The following is a 19,019-nucleotide window of genomic DNA, read 5'->3' on the forward strand; positions in this document are numbered from 1 at the left end:
CTGTGAATATATGTATTTTTACTTATTGAAAAGAAAAAAAACAAACAAACACTTAATGCATTGTGTAAAAAAAAACGTTAAAATAAATAAAAATGAAAAAAAGAAAAACCATAACTAGTGTGGAGCATGTAAAATCACTGGACATGGTGGGCGGGGTCAGCAGTATCAGAGGGTGGAGTTACAATAAAAGGTAACACCGCTGTTATAAGGATAGGGGCACACGTCCCGCTGATGTGCGGTTTTACTGCAAATCTGGACACTGGTTTCAAATTCTTTTAATGTTTTTGTAATATTTGTTTGGTAAACAGCAGCTCTACCTACAAAAGATTCAGGGACATGTTAAAATATTATGAAAGCCGTGGCGATTTGTGTAGACAGACACGTGGTTTTTGGGGCCGCTACCGATTTCCCTACTCTAAAGCTGGAGGCAGAAAACTGAGGAACACACCATTAACCGTAGATGATCAGGACAGATCTGCTCCTCCTCCCGGCATAGAGTGAGCTCTGCACATGACACAAAGCATGCTCACTACATCCTCCCATAGAAGTCAATGAGGTGTTTTCTGTCTTAGTCGTCTTATGTTCAGGTGCCGGATGTAAAGCCAATTCATGTAAAGGAAACACATAAACACGCACTCAGCACTCAGCGTGTCGGCTGGAGATTGTCAGCCCCAAACCAGGTGAAATTAGCTGCGGTTGAGTTGCCCACATTACCAAACTTGATGGCGCACTGAGCTATCGTCACTTGTCTATATACCGCTACATTCTGACCATATGACTCCGCACTACCTCTACTTGTACACCGCAATGGCCCCATTAAAGTGGGAAAATGGAAGGTGTTTGTATGACCACAATTAGGATATGTTCACACGCACTGTTTTCAGATGTAATTCAGGCGTTTTATGCCTGAAAAAACGGTTCCATTACGCCTACAAACATCTGGCCATTGCTTTCAATGGGTTTTACAATGTTCTGTTCCCACGAGGTGTAATTTTACGCGTTGCTGTCAAAAGACGTCGCGTAAAAAGACGCCCGCGTCAAAGAAGTGCAGGACACTTCTTGGGATGTTTTTGGAGCCGTTTTTCATTGACTCCATTGAAAAACAGCTCCAATAACGTCTGTAAAATACGCCGCGAAAAACGAGAGTAGTTACAAAAACGTCTGAAAACCAGGAGCTGTTTACGCCTGAAAACAGCGCCGTATTTTCAGACTTATTTTGCTACTGCGTGTGAACATACCCTAAGAAGTCCTGAAAGCTTGTCAGCGCCAGCGAGGACGGAGACCAATGTGAGGGAATGCAATCTGTAAAGCGCACGGTGGCCTATGAATAATGTCTTCTCATCTGCACTGATGAAATGTAATATAGATCTACACTATATGGACAAAAGTATTGGGACACCTTTTAATCATTGATTTCAGGTGTTTAATTCAGTCCCATTGCCACAGATGTATAAAATCCAGCGCTCGCCATACAGTCGCCATTACAGACATTTCTGATAGAATTGGTCGTTGTAAAGAGATCACTGAACTCCAGCGTGGTCCTGTAATAGGACGTCACCGGTGTAACAAGTCAGTTTCTAAAATTTCTTCCCTCCTAGATATTCCACGATCAACTGTGAGTGATATTATTGTAAAGTGGAATCGCAGCAACTCATCCACAAAGTGCAGACCACGTAACGTTACAGAGCGGGGGCGCCGAGTTGCATAGTGCATAAGTCGCCAACGCTCTGCAGAGTATAAACCTCTGGTATTAAGATCAGCACAAAATCTGTGCCCGGGAGCTTCATGGCATGGGGGCCGAGCAGATGCATGCAAACCTTACATCACCAAGCACAATGCCATGCGTCGGGTGGAGGGGTGTAAAGCCGTCGCCACTGGACTCTGGAGCAGCGTGTTCTGTGGAGTGACGCTTCTCTATCTGGCGTGTTCTGTGGAGTGACGCTTCTCTATCTGGCGTCTGATGGATGAGTCTCGGTTTTGTGAATGCCAGGAGAACGTTACCTGCCTGACTGCATTGTGCCAGCTGTAAAGTATGGTGGAGGAGGGTAATAACATTTTGGACAATTGTAGCTTCCAACTTTGTGGGAACAGTTTGCAGTTCGACCCTTTTCTGTTCCTTCATGACTGCGCTCCAGTGCACAAGGAGTTTGGTGTGAAGAACTTGACTGGCCACACAGAGTCCTGACCCCAACCCCATCCAACACCTTTGGGATGAACGGAGATTGTGAGCCCGGCCCCCTCCCACAAAATCAGTATCTGACTTCACAAATGATCTTCTGGAGGAAAGGGGAAAAATTCTCACAGACACTCCAAAATCTTGTAGAAGGTCTTCCCAAAAGAGTGGAAACTGTTTTACTGCAAAGGGGGAACCAACTCCACATTAATGTCTATGGATTCAGAACGGGGTGTCCAAAAAAAGCTCCGGTCAGTGTCCCAATACTTTTGTCCATATAGTGTGTATATAGTTGTTTGTTTTTTTAACACGATATGTTATTCACTGCACTACAGGTAAAGAGGAATCCTGTAACTTTTAGACGCGTTTACTAACACTGGCCACTAGATGGAGCTGCAAGCCAACAATGCTTTCTCCAAGTCCCATCACAGAACTCTGTCAAATATTAAGGGTGGTCCTGCAATTTTAAATGCAACTTTTCAAGCAGTGAAATTTCTACTAAAATCAGGGAATGCAATTGGGAACTTAATGTGTTTATATTGTTAGGGGTTCGGGTGCTGAAACTCCCAGAAATTGCTAGAATAAAAGGGCTCAAGATTAGAACATGGCTGGACTTCTCCCCTTTGGCGCCTGTCAGAATTGTATTTGCTGGAACTGGAAAACCCCTTTAAGAGTGTTGTGTTTTAGTATGAAGTTGATTTAGTGGGGTCTCCTGGGAGGCTATGAAGATGGCACTATAGATTATATACATGTCTATATGACCAGGTCTGGTTTAGTAGGTATGACTAGAGTATTTAAGGCTTAGCCTAACATATACAGGCCGTGTGTCTAGAAATAGGGGAGATCTAAACTTCTGGGAAGTCTCCAGCAAAAGGATGCTGGTAGTCACCAATAGCTCTTATTTACTTCAATAGGCGCTGCATAACTATAGTGAGCTCCCCCTAGTGGTGGCCGCCACTAGGGGAATTTTAGCATTGCATTCTTTTTCACTCTCATTGCGCAATATATTTTAGCTGTTACATTGAAAAAAAACAAAAATCTCGCTCTCTGAAATTCATTTGGCCTAACATTTCAGGACACTTGTGTCAGTATACTCTATGTATGGGGGACACCATTTCACCTTCCAAATCAAGCTGCAGGAAGGAGTCCCCCAGTTATATAGTCAGCGAGATTTCACCCATTAGTCCCCATCTCTTGGGCTGGTCAGATGACTGGGGTCCTCAGGTGATGCATCGGGGTTGTACATGATTTTGATTAGTCATTATTGATTTAGTATCATTTTGGTTTACCTCTTTGTGGTCATGATTGGGTTAATATCTTTTGGAACGCTTGGGACATTTAATATGTTCACACTCTGTAGGGTTAATCACAGTAATTAGGTCTTAACTGCACATTGTGTAACTGCATTACATCTGATGAAACTCCTTTATGTGTGAGATCCAAGAATCTCCCCGTCTTTGTGTCACTCGTTTATATGTAACTTGAGGCCGGAGTCCCTGTATCACACATTCATACACAACTTTCTTGTTTCCAGAGAACGTGGATGGGTCACTAAGGTAGGAGCTGTCGACTATTCTATAGTTATATTATGTGTAGTACCAGCATCAAGGACCCCAGTAATAGTAACAGTGCCTCCAGAACTGGAAACAGGGACCCTAGTAACAGACAGTGCCAGCCACAGGGCCCCCAGCAATAGCAACAGTGCCTCCAGAACTGTAAACAGCCCCTAGTAACAGACAGTGCCAGCCACAGTGCCTCCAGAACTGGACACAGAGCCCCCCAGTAACAGCCACAGTGCCTCTTGAACTGGACACAGCCCCCAGTAATAGCAACAATGCCTCCAGAACTGGAAACAGGGACCTTAGTAACAGACAGTGCCAGCCACAGGTCCCACAGCTATAGCAACAGTGCCTCCAAAACTGGAAACAGCCCCTAGTAACAGACAGTGCCAGCCACAGAGCCCCCAGTAACAGCCACAGTGCCTCCAGAGCTGAACACAGGCCCCCCAGTAACCGTCAGTGCCAGCCCCTGAGCCCCCAGTAACGGCTAAAGTGCCTCCACTGTTAGGTACAGCGCCCCCAGTGCCAGCCACGATGATTTACCTGCTCCATGCCGCTGCTGTCTTTTTCTTAGACACTTGTAATTGCCTTTTCATGTACCAAGAGGTCTGTGGTAATTTGGGACACTTCGAGGTCTGCCCATCTGGTCGATGATTCCCCTGAGATAAGTAGAACCAGAGGGAACTGGCAGCCACTTATCCTCTCCCTCCATAGAAATAATAGTTGGTGGACACATTAGTCGTGTTGATGGGGTCAGGAAAGATAGTTGTCAACCAAATTCTCCCTTAGCTGGCATCTGTCTCATGTCTATTGCCAGTTTTATCCAAGAGTGGCAACCAGCAGCACTAGTCCAAAGTGTTGAGACGACTCGTGTGTGGGTGCTGCCCTGACTGTCTCCCAGACCAAGAAGTTTCTTAAAGGAATTGTCCTGGATTGAAAAACATTTCTTTCAAATACAGCAACACATGTTAGTGGGTTGTGTTTGGTACCTGTGGGCAGGGGTAGCACTGATTTTGGAAGAAAGCAGTTATTTTTTTCTAATCCTTTAACTTTTTTTTTCTTATTATATGAGTCTTCTCATCTGTTCCTACCAGGAAGACCCAACAATACATTGAGCCCATCAGGTAGTGCTGACTTGGTTTCGGCCACCCCTCTAATTAGGGGCCGTTGTGGGTGCATTCACCAACTCTCTCTTAACATCTCTTGTGGCTGTACCTAATTAAAAGGGCCCCTCTAGAGGGCAGCACTGCCTGAAGTTGACGAAGAAGCAGATTGTTTTCATACTTTTTTAGGTTATTTCACAAATAACGTATTTGTCCCTATTAATGATAAGACCTGACTGTTAAAGGGAACCTGTCCGATGAAAATACAATCTGATCTGCCGCCACGCTGTTATAGAGCAGGAGCAGCTGAGTAGAATGATATATAGTTTTGTGAGAAAAGACTTAGCAGAACTTGTAATTTATACATCTAAATCCCTGCTCTCTCTGGGCTTAGGAGTCCAGTGGGCGGTCCAATTCAGTGATTGACAGCTATCTCTGAATGCCTGCTCATATTGGGATGGCTGTCAATTGTTGAGTGAGACCGCCCACAGGACTCCTAAGACCAGAATGAACAGACGATAAAATTAATAAAATACAAGTTGTACTGAATCTTTTCCCTTGAAACTATACATCAATCTGCTCAGCTTCACCTGCTCTATAACACGCTGCCCGCAAATTGGACAACATTTTCAATGTGACAGGTTTCCTTTAAGTAGCAACCACTTGGACAACCCCTACTTAAAAGGAGTCCAACGCTGGGATCCCCAGCGATCACCTGACAGTAAGTGTTCAATTTCTCTGCAGCTCCACCACAGGCGAAATTAAGCATTACACGGTGTCCATTCATATCAATGTGTTATCTGTGTAATACAGGACAGGTCCTCCAGAGAGAGAGAAACGCTCTTTGTAACCGCTCTCCTCTCTGGTCAAGAGATGAGGATCCTGAACAGAGGACCCCCCTCTATTACCAATGAATTGCCTAATAGGGTGTATGGAAATGGGTTTTCTAACCTGGACAACCCCTTTAAAATAAAGCCACCCTGGTGATCAGCTGATCATTGCTAGTCCAGCTTTTAGTCTAGCGCCACTCTAAGGACAAAGGGGAGATTTATCAAAACAGGTGTATGGACGTCCATGTAAAATATGATTGCATAGGGCCCCCCCCCCCCGATCTCGTGAGTATCCCCCTTTATGACGTCCCTATGCGCTTTAAGTGGACGTGCTCTTTTGTATGAGTGGACCCTCAAGTATTTTCTTACTATCTTAGTCCAGCACTGATTAGGGGGTAACAGGGGGCTCAGCATCGGATGCCTCAGTGATATCCCTCGGTTCTTGTGAATAACTGAAGACAAGTTGTCTCCACAGTATGGCGGCCTCCTTAGTGAGTAGGCAACGCAGACACTTTTTGAAAAATGCAAACATAAACCTGATAGATGATTCCAGTCTCCATTCCCACAGAGGACGTGTACGGTGATTTACAGGGTGATAAAGGGTTATTTTACAGCTCACCTATGTCGCCTCCATAGACTCCCTCTCCATTATTAGTTCCAGCTCAGCAGGACAGCGAGAAGCTGCGCGGTGTCAGGACAGGCAGCGATTTTATGTTTATTAATAATTACCAGGGGAAAAACGGAACCATTTGAAGATGAGATCACTATGACAACACTCCCGGGACAATATAAAAGAAGCGCTGCGTACTGTGACACTATCATTTCAGCAGCACTGGGAGGATACACATGGTAAGGGAACTCTACATTGTATATAGAAAGAAAATGGAAAATCTGGTTTATTTATATTCTTCTAATGTCAGGATTGGGGACTGAGCCCTAACCGGAGGATATCCGTTCATAGAAGTCACTCTGGCAAGAGCCCATTCAGTCGTAGTGTCGGTGAAATGTTGCAGGAATCATCCGAGGAGGATGAGGGTGATGGGTCCAGTGAAGATCTGACCTATGAACAGCAGCTGCAGAGGTAGGTGGCAGGGGAATTGGTCCCTAGTCTTCAGCGGCCACATTACCCCAAATACAGCTGAATATACAAACTCATGCAGAAAAAATAATAAGAACCCCAAAAATCTAATACAGAATCAGGAACCGGAGTGGCAACAACTTTGTGGAGCAATATAGTGAATGCAACATTTCCGTAGCAAAGAGGAATTTGTGTTAAAAGTATAGACTGTCCCTTTAAATGAGGGACATTTTGGAGGTATGCATATAAAGTATGCGTCAAACGCTCATGATGGAAGTGGTGTACACAAAAATCATAGCGCCTCATAATAGCAAAACTCAAACCCCCCCTCCCACTGAGAACTTTAACAAGTGTACAACTTTTTTACTAAAGTTAGTGTGCACTAAAATGTCAAAACTGATCTTTATAGGCGTATACGGCTTGAAATCCCCTGCTTCCCTTTTCAAAGTAAATAATAAAACTCTGACAGCCTGCAGCCACCACTAGGGGGAGCTCAGTGCATACAGATTTATACAGCAGCTACTACTACTACTGAAGTCAATGGGAGCTGTATACCTCTGTATGTAGTGAGCTCCCCCTAGTGGCTGCTGCAGGCAAACGCTGTGACTGTATGTTGGGAAGCAGATCAGTGTAGCCACGGGCCACATAGCAGCCGGGTGATCTGCCTCCATGATACGTCACTACGTAGGCCTCATGCACACGACCATAGATTTCATCCGTAATTACGGACCCATTCATATCTATGGCACACTGACACCTTCCCATATATTTACGGGAAGGTGTCTGGGCCGCAGAAAGCTTCTGTAAAAAATAGCACGTATCCGATTTTTTTATTTTATGGACCGTGCTCCCATACTTTATATAGGGAGCATGGCCCGCAAATACGGACGACTGTCTGCGGGTGGCCGTAGCCGTAATCACGGTCCGGGATTTTGGCTATGGCTGTGTGCAGGGAGCCTTAAAGCGGAAATATAATACAATCTGATTCCATATATCGGACAAAACAAAATCAAAAAGTTAAAGGTATTGTCCAGTTGATTACTGTTACCGCTGGGAGAATTCGTTGTCTCACCGGAATTTTGTGTGCAATGACGCTGATGAAAAAATGGTACGTTACACGGCGCCCGGTGAAATCAATGGGCCATCTATATAATGCACAGACTATATAAGTCCCCTATAGGGGGAGCATCTCAGGCTAGTGGAGGGGGAGGGGAGGAGGGTACCCCTTCTTTATGAAGTCCATATCTTGTAATAAGGTATATGGACACGGGTTGTTCCACTACTGGTACATGTGAAGCACCCTAACCCAGCGCTGACCCTAAGGACTCGAGCCCTTCGCACAGGGCCGCTCACCCAATGTCCTAAGTGAAGCAAATCTACCGGAAGCTTAGAAAGAAATAATAGATTTTAATTTGCCTCCAAAGGGTTCTGGGTCAAGAAACAGCTGAATATTTTCTGCATCCTCCACCAATGGAGTTTCACATCAGCCGTTCACTACAAGACATTCTGGACCAGATGGAAGGTAAAATATTAATATTATTATCATTGGGATTGGACTCATCATCTCTGGAAGCAGTGGGCGGTGCGATACATATCAGGGGTGGGGTACGCTGCTTTGATGCCCTTCATGGATTCACTACTTACACCCTCTTACCCCAATGTCACAATTACCCCAGTGTATCCTCTGGTTTTGTACCACAAGCACTAGTTATTAGCATATACAGTAAAAATCCTTTAATCCGGATAATCAAATATTCTGGATTATTGGACGATACATAAAACTCATTTGTATGGGGGTAAAGAACCTTCAAAAAGACAACCCAAAATAAAAGATTAACACAAAATCGGATACTATTAATCTATTACTATTCATGGAATTTTCTTATTATAAATTATAACCAAGAGCTATAATAGTTCAACCATAAAGCTACGTTCACACAGGGCGGACACGCCTAGTAAAGGTACACAGCGTACCCGCCCTGGCGGCCAAAGGGAATTCCGGCTGAAAAATCTCACCAAATTGTGGTGCAGTTTTTTCTCCGGAATATCCGCTGCGGAAAACAGAAGAGGAAAAAAACAAACCACCCCTGCACTTGACCGTGCCCGAAATCACGGTCCTTGATTACGGGCACGGCTGGCCGCAGACAGGGCTGTACTCCCATATAAAGGATGGGAGCATCGTTCGTAAAAAGCAAAAAATAGGACATATCCTATCTTTTGCGGAGCCTTTCTACGGCACGGACACCGTCCCGCAAATATATGGGGAGGCAGTAGAAATGAACAGGTCTGTAATTACGGATGAATTCTACGGTCATGTGCATGGGACCTTACCTTTTGCTTTCCTGCAGGCCGGCCTCCTAGGATGATATTTCCATGTGACCGCTGCAGCCTGTGATTGGTTGCAGGCTGTGATTGGCTGCAGCGGTCACATGGGATGAAATGTCATCCTAGGAGGCCGGCCTGTATAAAGAAGCGCAGAATTTTGGGTAAGTATAAGATTTTATTTTTTTCTGAGTTGCGTTTTTTTTTTGCAGCAGAATCGCAGCTTTTCCACCGCAATAATCTCAACATCTGCTATTTGTTGAGGGTTTTACCTCCTCAGTGAATTCACTGGGGGAAACCCGCAAAACACAAAAGCAGCGATTACGCAAATACTATTTACATGCTGGGGATTAAAAAAAAACAAAAACCGGACCGCAGGCCAATTTCTCAGCAGTTTTTCCGCTTATTATTTACGCAGCGTGTGGAGATTTGTACAAATCTCATCCACTTTGCTGCTACTCTGTTGTGCTGCCGCAGTATTTCCGCTACGTGTGAACTTACCCTAAAACATTGGTTTCTCCTTCCAGCAGATCCCAAACCCTAATCTAGATTGTTCTTATAGGAGGTTCATGGTTTGCAGTCGTACCCGAGTCTTGATGTCTGAGAGGGTCCAATGTCACTTATTTATAGGGGGTCTACAGATTTTGCATTGTGGCCCATGGTCCATAATCCTGTTTTTTTTTTTATATAAGTTTGGCTGGAAAAATGGCCCCTGGGTGTTAGACCCCAGCTTCGATTGCCACTTGCTACATGTCTGTGAATAGTCCCCGTTTTTACAGACACACCAGGAGCGGAAGAACTGTGGAGAATCCTGCAAGAGAAATCTAAGCAGAAGCTGAAGGAGGATTATGGTGAAGCAATGCCACAGGACACAGTAAATATCCCATAGTCACATGATTGTATATTCATTCCCCCCCCCCCAACTGTTCTATAAATCTACGTCCTCATAGTTCAAAATATAACTTATCATAGCTAAGAGTTATTCACTGACAGTAAGCATTTGCTTTCAGTCCCTTCGAGATGCAGTATTTACTTTGGCCTCCAGGTGGCGATACCTCCTTTTATAATGTGATTCCAAAGTTTATACTCATTATAGGCTACATAACTTACATAAGCCATACTATAAATAGGTATTGTGTCAAAACAATATAGCTAGGGCTCCATGGCGACACAGCGTGACTTATGAGCCACGGTAAAATCATAGTATTACCGTGACTGTCGCCGATACTTCAGTGTTACCCTATGGGGGAAAAAAAGTTGCAAGGGACCCTTCAACCATCGCAATAAATCATGGTCGGAAGTTCAGGCACAATCTGGCTCGTGTTTTAAACGTTTTTAGCCTCTGGATGTAAACTATAATATTCCCATTCACTGACAGCAAGCAGTGATCTTGAAAATGGAGTGCAATTGATACACAAAATATATTAGAAAGTTCCAGAAGCTTTCATTATACAATATTATTATTATTACTACAATAACCGTGTCGTGTGTTTTTGTTTAGATAAATCTGTTCAGGACGTTTGCTCATCGCCCAGTGATGCAGAAGGTGTCGAAAAAACGCCATCATCTCATCTACATCAGGCAACTGCTGGAGTCTCAACAAGACCGAACCGACCTGCTGCTGTCCAGTACTCCATTCCCTGACATGAACGACAGCCAAGGGGTAGAGGGACCTACAAGATTTCTTCCTCAGACTAGAGAGTCTAAGATCCCTTAAACATGATCCTGGGGATCTGGTGGAGGAGATTTTACTTTGTGGCCCCATGCGCTATCTCTGGCAGCCCCATAGAAAGTGAATGGAGCGGTGGACAAAAATGCGCAGAATCGCTCCATTTACATAGGGCACGCCGGGACCCTCGTTCTCAGGATCAGTGGGGGTCCCAGCAGTCAATCCCCTACCGATCAGATATTTATCACCTATTTACAGAATAAATTATCATTATGAGAAAACCTCACTAAGACTGGCGTATTAAACGTCAGTCTTAGTAAATCTCCTCCATAGAATTTAAAATTCTGTCTACCTGCAGCCACCACTAGAGGGAGCTCACTGCATACTGATTATACACTGAACTCAAAAATAAAACCGTATGCAGTCAGCTGTAATAGAAAAATGGAGCACAGACCGCTATAAAGATGGCAGGAAATGAATCCGCACGAAATCTTGAATCTAAAAACAACATGTTCTTAAAATATTTGAGACACATATTTCCATCTATGGTGGAATTTTCCTTCTGAAATGCTCTGCGCTTTTGGGGGACCCTGCCACCACCTGTCTGTGTCCTCCTATTCGTTTCTTTTACCCTCCGCACATCACTAATATAATAACAAGATTGTACAGGTCACTGCCTCCTACAAGATCAGAAAAAACACATCTCCTGAAATTCTCTGTGCTGCTGTCACCATTCCCATGATCTTAATGGCTACTGATTATTAAATCCACACCTGTTGAAATATAGGGAAACCAAAGATGTGATAAAAAATTATTTCAAATTTTTTATTCAAAGTTTGTAATAAATGTTCAATAACTGTATACATAGTACGGTGTACATGTGAAACTTATCTTCTTATGGGACAGGGGCATCTCTTCGCCCATCCAGCAGCCTGTAGTTCCCCTTTCCCAGCCTGCAGGCTATCTCTAAATATCCAGAAACCTCCTCAGTCTCCAAAAAATCCATCTAGTGTAATACAGTAAATAAAAGATAGGCAGGAGGGGGATGCAGCTGCAGTTTCTCTTCCTCAGTGTGCTCAAGAGACTGCATGCTGTGAGAGGGGAGGGGGAGCTTCAGGGGGAAACATCTGATTTAGAGCACAGAGCAAAGTTCTGACATCACACCAGGGAGAGCCCGCCCAGTCAGCAACTATGGAGATAGTGAGAAAATATACATTTACAAAAACGGAAAAAAGCTCCTATATCTGAGAACTCAAGGGCCCAGAGCACCATGTCCATACATTTTAATGGAAGCAACTTTGCACTGTTCCATCAGTACAAATGAGTCCTCCGTGATGGTGTATATACCTTTGAGACAGCCCCTCCAGTTGCCATAAGGCCATTAAAGATGGGGGGGGGGCAGAACAGGTTGTGCCCAATCCAAAAACACTACAACATTATAATACATAAGAAAGGAGAGCAAACAAGAGCCGAGCCCCCCAATGTTGGGATGAAAGGGTAGGGTGGTCTAAACCTGGATCGGTGGGGGGACGTCTTGCTTTTGCCCCCCTATGCTTACTCGTCTAATCCTGCTTTCAGTATTATATATGTAATGTAAAGCATTTGCTGACGTCCCTATTAAAGGGACAAACAGTCCGAGAGGTGTAGCTTAAAACCCCAGGAGCAAAATCTGTACCATTTAAACCACTGCTGTCCTCAGAGGGGCCATATAATGCATGATCGATAAATTGTGTAATACTTATGATTGTCCTGCAGGTGGCAGTATTATTACAACTACAATTAGAGCATTTGCAGTATGCACGATCTCTGTGATTGGGCGGCTGTGATGTCATTTATCATGTTCCTTACTTCTTTTCCGTGCTCACTGAGCGTCTCTGGATATGAAATGTACCCGGGACGTGCCCAGACTGCCCCGCTGCGAGAAGCGTCAGTCATTAGTGTAATAGTTACCCAGGTGGGTGGGGAACTAGGCAAAAACACCTCCAAAAAATACTCCCGCAGTAGGGGGGTCTGGATAATGACGCCATATTAGGGAATTGTTATCTATGCAGTCCCCAGATACATTCTTCAAAGTGAAGCTCGAATTTAAAGGGGATGTCCTGTCTAATGTAAATAATGTTTAAAGGCATCTCTACCAACTTTTGAGAAGGGGCACCAGGTAGATTCTATAAAGTGTGGTATGTGATTTTTTTTACCCTATGTCCCGCCCATTTATATAGGACACTCCTCCAACCTACAGCATTTTAATCACAAATAATGCATATAACTCCCTTCATCACACCCCAAAATTAATACAGACCCAAGATCAGACCCCCATAATAAATACAGACCTGGGTCAGATACCCACCTCTTCTCGTTCCTGCAGTCATCTCAGACCACCCTCAATCAGTTGTAATCTGCCGGAGAACCCAGCAACAAGTGTTCAATTTCCCTGCAGCGCCACCACAGGAGACATGAAGCATTACACGGTTCAGAATTTGCATTGGGGCCTCTACAGATAACCCAGAACCTATATTTACATTAAACATATGTACATTACTGCCATAGGCGCAGCGTGCAGATCTCCGGCAGATGTTGGTACAAGCCCGGGACGCCTTGTTTATCTTACACTATGTACTCATCGCCTTCCACTATAGACCGAGCCTCGAACTCTCCCTCAGCCTTTGACAGACTGCACAAAGGAGAAATCCACCTCCTACCTATTTACTAAGAGTTTCCTTGGGAACTTTCCATAAGGAGATGTCCTGTTAACCCTACTAATGCCAGAATCTGCTAGTTCCTATTGGCGGTAAAATAAGGATACCACTGGGAACACATTTTCTGGCGAAGTCTTGGTGTCTACAATTTTTAATTTTTGACTTGCTGAGTGGAATTGTATGGGACATGCTAGATAGATTCTCAGAGAAACAGCGCCACTATTGTCCATAGGCTGTGTCTGGTATTGCAGCTCATTCACATGGATGCTGCAGACACAGCCCATAGACATGAGTTGCACTGAAAAATCTGATTAAACCCCTTGAAGGTAAAGTTGGGTGACTACCAATGGCTTTCATAATATCTTCCATAGAGGATGTCACACAACTTTCCATGGCTCCTGAATGGCAAATCTGCTTTGTTATGCAGCGACACATGCCCAGCTCCTGTTTTACTTCATAAATAGTCATATTTGCAGGAAGCTGGTGACCGCCTTGCGGTATTGTTTGTCACACACATTTTCCCAGATAGAATTCAGAAATGGCTGACCATAATTTGACAGAACAGGGCGACTCAAGGACCTTTATTTATTGGGGATTCTTGGGAATTTAAGGGAATATGCAATAATGCTACTCCCCAAAATGTCTGGGATGCTCTCAGGTTTATTGGCGGTTCAGCGATGCCAGCAGGAACAGGCGATTGTCCGGCACAGGCTGGCATTTGTGTCTGAGCATGTGCAAGTACACAAGGAGAAACACATCATGACTGTCACAGGTAAAAGAAGGGGCACTGTAGAAGTCACTGTTATGGGTGCACTCTGACTGACACTTTTTGGGGCACTGTGGTTCGTACTGTTATGGGGCACTGTGGCTGTCATTGTTATGGGGCATTGAGATTGGCACTATTTAGGGGCACTGTGGCTGTCACTGTAATGAGCACACCTTTGCTATCATTATTATGGGGTACTCTGGCTATCATTATTATGGGGCACTGCGGCTATCATTATTATAGGGCACTGTGGGTGTCACTGTTAAGGTGGTTCTGTGGCTGTCACTGTTATGGGGGTACTGTGGCTATCATTATTATGGGGGCACTGTGGGTGTCACAGTTATAGCAGCATTTTGTCTGTCACTATTATTTGGGTACTGTGGCTATTATTATTATGGAGGCACTCTAGATGTCACTGTAACGGTGGTTCTGTGGCTGTCACTGTTATCGGGCAATGAGGCTATCATTATTATGGGGGCACTGTGGGTGTCGCTGTCATTGTGTCTGTCACTGTTATTCGGACACTGGCTGTTACTGTTATGGGGCTTTGTGGCTAACATTATTATGGGGGCACTGTGAGTGTTACTGTTACAGTGGTTCTGTGGCTGTCACTGTTATGGGGGCACTGTAGGTGTCTGCTATGGTAGCATTTTCTCTGTCACTGTTATTCAGGCACTGTGGCTGTCACTGTCATGGGTCTTTGTGGCTATCATTATTATGGGGGCACTGTGGGTGTGATTGTTATGGTAACATTTCACTGTTATGGGGCACTGTGGCTATCGTTATTATGGGGCACTGTGGCTATCGTTATTATGGGGCACTGTGGCTATCGTTATTATGGGGCACTGTGGCTATCGTTATTATGGGGCACTGTGGCTATCGTTATTATGGGGCACTGTGGCTATCGTTATTATGGGGCACTGTGGCTATCGTTATTATGGGGCACTGTGGCTATCGTTATTATGGGGCACTGTGACTATCGTTATTATGGGGCACTGTGACTATCGTTATTATATGGGCACTGTGGCTATCGTTATTATGGGGCACTGTGGCTATCGTTATTATGGGGCACTGTGACTATCGTTATTATATGGGCACTGTGGCTATCGTTATTATGGGGCACTGTGGCTATCGTTATTATGGGGCACTGTGGCTATCGTTATTATGGGGCACTGTGACTATCGTTATTATGGGGCACTGTGACTATCGTTATTATATGGGCACTGTGGCTATCGTTATTATGGGGCACTGTGACTATCGTTATTATGGGGCACTGTGACTATCGTTATTATATGGGCACTGTGACTATCGTTATTATGGGGCACTGTGGGTGTCACTGTTATGTGAAGGGATCAGGTTGGGGCATTTTAGGGGAGAGACATTAGTCATACAAATTGCCACACACACTTTCTCCCTGAACCAATTTCTGAAAAGTATTAAATATTCTCTGCTGTGAACGATGAAGGTGCCCCGTAATCTGCGCCCTGTAAACTGCGCCCTGTAAACTGTGCCCACAGCCCCGCACGTTGTGTCATTTGCAGAAACATTACACGTGAGTGAAATATGAGCCGCAGAACAATGGCCGCAATATCAAAGGTTATAACTTACAAAAGCCGAAACCATATACCCGCGTCTGTCTCTACACCTTGGCGGAGCGGCTACAATCCCATCTGCTCCCTCCCTGTGCCCGGCTCAATACCTTCAGGAGGAAAGAGGAGAGGGGGGGGGGCACGCAAATCACTCACAGGGAATCAGGTACTTGTAGGAAGCAGGTAATAATAACCACAGGCAAACACGGTGACAGGTCTCGCCCAGTTCACTTCTTGGCAGGGGAGCAGCGTGCAGGATACACCCCACAGCTATGAAAAAAAAATATCACAAAGGAGATAATCCTCAAGACTGAGAGAAGACGTCGTATTCCAACCCGAGCTCCCTGCAGACCTGGCGCAGAAGATCCACCTGAAAATCCTCCCTAAGCAGCAGGTGAGTCCCAAACGTCATTATTTCTTTCTCCTTTAAGACTTTGTCCCATAGGAAACAGGTCACATTGTCACAGTCAGCTGGTACAGAAACTTTGCCTGGTACAGATGTAGCAGAGCTTAATTTGTCATCGAACTCTTTGGCGTTAGATACTACACTAGGTTTATCCGCAGTCCTATGCAAAGCCACACATCTTTTGAGATCACCATGTGGTGTGCCAGGTGACAAACTCAGCTCTGCTACATCTATATAATAGATATGTGTCTTTGGCTAAACCAAATCATGGCTTTCTTTAAGTGGTAGTATTATATATTATATTATAAGTTATATTACTTTATTTTATGGTATTATTTGGGTATTTAAGTTGTGTAAAAATAGATTTATTGTTGCTGGAAACTTCTACATTTTTTCTACTGCGTCCTGACATAAAAACTATCCAAGTAATTAAAGTAACACAACACCTAAAATCTAACGTATATGTAGCTATTGTTCCCTGTTATCAACCATTTGAGGCTGGGGAGAGTCTGACTGTAATATAAATCCCTGAAACATTTCACAGTTATATCCCGTCCTGGAAAAGCTGGGTGACAAGCAATATGGCTGTTTTTGAGCTTCCATATCACTTAGATCCTTATTTTCCCTATCAGGACTCTTGGAAAGTTGGGTGCTATATATTGGTTGCCATTCAACTTTCCCAGAAAGGAATTCTAACTTTTTTTTTACTATATACACATGGATCTGCAACCTGTAGGTCTCCTTCTGTCATAAAACTACAAGTCCCAGCATGCCCTGACAGCCTGCAACTGCCTGCATGCATTTCTTTTTCGCTGGGCGTCTTTTTCCATGCCGTTTTCGGAAAACGAGGCGTAAAAAAACGCTCCATCGGAACAGAACGCCGTATTTCCCATTGAAATCAATGGGCAGATGTTTGGAAGCGTTCTGCTTCCGATTTTTCAGACGTTTATGGCCCGAAAAACGGCTGAAAACACTAAGTGTGAACATACCCTTACACTGACGCTCCCATTCGTGTAAAGTTTCACATTAGTTTTCTAAAAGTACAAAGGACATAATTACAGAGAATTGTAATGTTTTCTTTCTCCGGTCGGAACTTTCGTGCTGTGGATTTTCTGCAGAGAAAAACTTTTTATGAACTAGATTTTTATGTGTTATTTTTTATCACACTGCATTGTGGGAGATGTGAGTAAACCACGGCTGTGAGTGCCAGATCTGTTGAGACATGTGAGTGGGCATGGCAATACCTGCCAGTTTCCACATGTATGTTTATCCTGTACGCAAAAAAAAAAAAGGAAATGCCTGTATCCCATGCATATAGCTTAACCTCAAATTAGATCTCCCCCTTTTATTATTATATTACTTTTTTATTATTATTATTATTATTATTAATATTATAATAATATCTTTAAAGCGGCCGTAGCTCCATTTTTCTAATAAAGAGCATAGACATAGAGTTAAAAGATACAATGCTGTCTTTTTGGAGTCACCACTAGGGGGAGCTTACTGCATATTGTGTTATTATTGAGTTCAGTGTATAAACAGTATGCAGTAAGCTCCTAAGCGCCCTCTAGTGGTTGCTGCAATCAAACATTATTTTATCATTTTCCTCTATCTCTGTGCAGGGAAATTAGGGCTCTGTATCGAAAAAAAAAACAACCTATACAGATGTATTATGAAATTAAACAGCACAGAATGCTGGACCTAAAAATTACAGTCTCAAAAAGTGGAGATATGTCACGTGTCAGACATGTCATGAAAGGGGTGTTGTTGAAGATTTGGCTGCTGGGAACCCCAACAATTGAAAGAACAAGTGGCGGAAGGGGGTCGCATTTTTTTGCTTTCTTAAAGGAGAAGTCCACCAACATTATGTGAAAGTTTTCAGAACTTCCATTTCAGATGAGAATAATCAGGTATAGATGGACTATATTAAATTAGGAACGGGTAATGGGGCCCTCTACATTTTGAGACCTCTAAGAGTCACAGTGGCTAAACCCCCACATTTTTATAAAGATTCTGATGTCATTAATTGCTCTGCTAGGAGGTATGTGATTTCTCCTGCCTCCATTAAAGGGGTCATCTCACCATTATATACCATATTCATTGCATAAATCTTAACAAATAAACAATGCTCACCATTTATATGCTGTTAAAAAACAATCCAATGAAGACTTATGACATTTACTTATATAGTATGTCGCCACCTAGTGTTTAAAGTGTATAACAATGTGCATGTCCACCTACTGAGCTAAGTGGTGGTAGACACACATGTTCAGTCACTCTCCCCACAGCCATGTCTCTGCATATTGATCTGCTGTTCACTGCATAGCAGCCAATAGAAATAGATTTGTCTTGCTTGTCAGGGAAGGAGCACAGCCTTTGCAGTAGCATGGCAGTATAGCACAGGAGACTCATCCATGCTTATCAGGAAAGGAGCAGAGTCTCTGCAGTAGCATGGCCATATAGATGAGAAGACTTCTTGCTTGTCAGGAAAGGAGCAGAGCCTCTGCAGTAGCATGGCCGTATAGCAGAGGAGACTCATTCCTCTCAGCTTGTCAGAGAAGTAGCATGGGCATATAGATGAGGAGATTCATTCCTGCTTGTCAGGGAAGGAGCAGAGGCACTGTAATAGCATGGCCGTATAGCAGAGGAGATTCATTCCTGCTTGTCAGGGAAGGAGCAGAGCCTCTGCAGTAGCATGGCCGTTTAGCTGAGAAGATTCCTCTGCTGGAGAGTAAGGCTATGTTCACACGGGGTCTTTTGCCGAGTTTTTTGACGCGGAAACCGCGTCGCAAAACTCGGCAGAAACGGCCCGAGAACGCCTCCCATTG

General features: G+C 44.0%; 1 protein-coding gene and 1 long non-coding RNA gene across 3 annotated transcripts in view; one reads left to right on the top strand and one right to left on the bottom strand.

Moving 5' to 3' along the window:
- Positions 1–11,588: 11,588 nt before the first annotated feature.
- Positions 11,589–16,161, bottom strand: LOC142656800 (uncharacterized). Of its 2 annotated transcripts, none has more exons than XR_012849756.1 (3): positions 15,942–16,161; positions 13,082–13,165; positions 11,589–11,923 (listed from the first exon to the last, which is right to left on the bottom strand). It is a non-coding gene; the product is annotated as an uncharacterized LOC142656800 (long non-coding RNA). The 2 variants fall into 2 exon arrangements; XR_012849755.1 differs by lacking the exon at positions 15,942–16,161 and adding an exon at positions 15,805–15,925.
- Positions 15,813–19,019, top strand: part of LOC142656799 (laminin subunit beta-1-like) — a 72,479-nt gene continuing 69,272 nt past the window's right edge. The window contains exon 1 of the mRNA XM_075831712.1: positions 15,813–16,179. The gene's annotated coding sequence lies outside the window, so the exon portion shown is untranslated. The remainder of the gene's footprint in view (positions 16,180–19,019) is intronic.

The sequence above is a fragment of the Rhinoderma darwinii genome, chromosome 7 (genome assembly GCF_050947455.1).
Source record: "Rhinoderma darwinii isolate aRhiDar2 chromosome 7, aRhiDar2.hap1, whole genome shotgun sequence".
Classification (NCBI taxonomy): domain Eukaryota; kingdom Metazoa; phylum Chordata; class Amphibia; order Anura; family Rhinodermatidae; genus Rhinoderma; species Rhinoderma darwinii.